Raw genomic sequence first — 2,800 nt, forward strand, 5'->3', positions numbered from 1 at the left:
CATATTGTTTTCTTCATGTATCTGAGGTAAAAGGGGGATGTTAGGGAGAAGCACCACCCAGTTTCCCACTCCCCACCCAGGACACTGATGTGGGGCATGCTCTGAGATCCCTGCTCAACTGGTTTTGATAGTTCACCAGTAATGAATTGCTGCCAATCTCGCCCTCCAACCACGATGTAGTCACTGAAGAATCCACTAATTGATACAGTCCATCATAGAGTCTCCATTTGTCCAGTACTTTGCTGCGAACATATAGCTGAGGTAGTTGATTAACTTGTTCTGTCTTCTATCTTTTCTTGGTTAGGGTTCTGAGTCCGGCATTTCGATTGGGGAGATCCCCAAATAAACTTTGTCTGGGGTGTTCCCAGACCAGATTCTTGTAGCAGAAAGTGGGATTGTGCTTGCAGCTCTAGAACTACACTATTGTAAAATACAGGGAAGGGGAGGGAAGAAGGGAAAGAGAGGAAAGGCAGGGTTGGGGCAATCCCTATACCTACAAACAGCACAATGAAAAAAAAAAAGAATAATAAAAAAGACAAAAAGAAGAAAATAATAAAAATGTAAAGCATCCATTGATGTGCCCTTGCCCTGCCCAACACTCAAGATTGGGTACTGTGGCCTAACCCTGCTAAGTATGCCCTGCAGCCCCAGGTTTTGTATGCATTGATGGGCAGCAGGTGATGCTACTTAGCCCAGTCCAGATCTCCCATGTGGGCAGGTGCCTTGACCTGACTCAGACATGCCTTTTGGTTTCTCCTTTCTAAACCACCCTGTCTCAGCTCCCTCGCTTTCCAGTGAGTGCAGTGGATTGGTCTGTAGAAATCCCAGAGGTCATTCCTTACCTGTCAAACATGCCCCCACTTGGCCCTATCCCTTATGTCCCCAGAACCTCTTTGCCTGGACAATCTGTAGCCAGCCCCTCACCCCCCTGCTGTAAGGGGACATGCGGCAGGCTTGGAGTCCAAGGCAGTGTGTCCTGGCCCCTTTCACTCTGTTGCATGGTGATCCCTATGTATCTTTAAAAAAACAGAATAAGCACTAGGCTACACATTGATACAGTTAACACAGAATTCAAACTAATCAGAGATGGAATGCTTGCCAGCTATTGGATTCTTTTTTCCTGGCAGGGTACATTTGCTCAAGTTAAACGGAACCTACACAATCACCTACATCTGGGGAAGTAGGATCTTTGAAAGAATTCATTTTCTGTTAAACTACTTAATAAAATAATTGATAGGTGAAAGCCAAAAAACAGCCAACAGAATCATGGATATGTAACATACATATTCAAGTAAGAGATGCGATAAAAATAAAACAAAGAAAAGGACACCAACACAAACACATACACACACACACACAAACACAAACACACACACACAGAGATAACATAGTTTCTTCTAACATTGGAAACTATCCAGGGATGTCTCCTTTCATCCATGCTGGTCAACAGCACACTGGATGTTTTGGTTAGTGCAATACAATAAAAAAAGGGAAACAAGAGGTACAGAGATTAGAAAGGGAGAACTAAAACTGCCCCTGTTCATAAACTGCTACTGTGCATGGAAAACCCAAAGGAAACACACAAGAAATCTCGTGGACTCAGTAAGCAGTTACAGCAAGGTTGTAGCATGCCAAAGTCAGCTGGCTTTAAAGTTACTTTTAAGTTTTTTAAAGTTACTTTTTTAAGTTACTTGTTATCAGTAGCTTCAAATACCTGCATTCTTGCTTGGACTTAATAAATATATTCTGATGATTCACATAAAGAAATCAAGAATTTTTTATGTACTTGTTACTATTTATAATTGGACATAATCCAAAGAATTGATAAAAAATTTAAATGAAATAACACATATAATAGTTGTAGTCCCACTTGCTAAAAATTTACTGGTAAAATGTTGGCATAGTTCCATCTAGTTCTGTGTGTGCCAAAAATGGCACATTCTCCCTTATAAATGTGCCTTCCATCTGACAACATTGTGGCATAGTAGTCTAAATTTCCACCTGCAGCACCAGTTTCAGGTATAAGCTCTGGTTTATGCCCCAGCTGCATCACTTCCAATCCAGCTTCCTGTTTATGGCCTGAAAAGGCAGCAGAGGATGGCTCAAGTCCTTAGGACCCAAAATATGCATAGGAAATCTGGCTCCTGGCTTCAGACAGACCCAGCTCCAGCTGTTGCAGCCATTTGGCATGTGAAACAGTAAATGGAATCTCTCTTTCTCCCTCTATCTCTCTCTATCTCTACTTTTTGTAACTCTTTCCTTCTACTCTCTCAAAAAAAGCAAAAAACAAGCTTTTTTTAAATCAAAAGAAGAAATGAATGTATATCGGTTTAGTTGAAAATACAATGTTTTATCAAATTTAATTTTAAAATCTTTGCCAAACAAATTGATAGGAATTATAGATATGATAATTTTAGTTATTTTGTAACTGTGTCAAAGACAAATATAGCAGCTATGGGAGTTCCAAAATCTGCAAAAAGAGATGCTGGGTTTAAAGATGTGTTCAGTAAAATAACAAATTTTCTTCCCTAATCTGGAGAAAGAATTGAGAAATAAAATACAGGAGAGGCACAGAACTCTCAACAGAGTTGATTAAAAGCGATCTTCACCACGACACATGATAATCAAGCTTTCTTCAATTGAACATAAGGAAAAGATCCTTCCTGTGAAAAAAATCAATTGACATATAAAAAATGCCAACTAAACTCACAGGGGACCTCTCACAGGAAACTCTAAAGGCCAGAACAGAAGAAAATATCATATTCCAGATTCTAAAAGCAAAAAAGTGTCGGCCCAGGAT

The sequence above is a fragment of the Ochotona curzoniae genome, unplaced genomic scaffold (genome assembly GCF_017591425.1).
Source record: "Ochotona curzoniae isolate NIBS_2020 unplaced genomic scaffold, NIBS_Ocur_1.0 contig_291, whole genome shotgun sequence".
NCBI classification, from domain to species: domain Eukaryota; kingdom Metazoa; phylum Chordata; class Mammalia; order Lagomorpha; family Ochotonidae; genus Ochotona; species Ochotona curzoniae.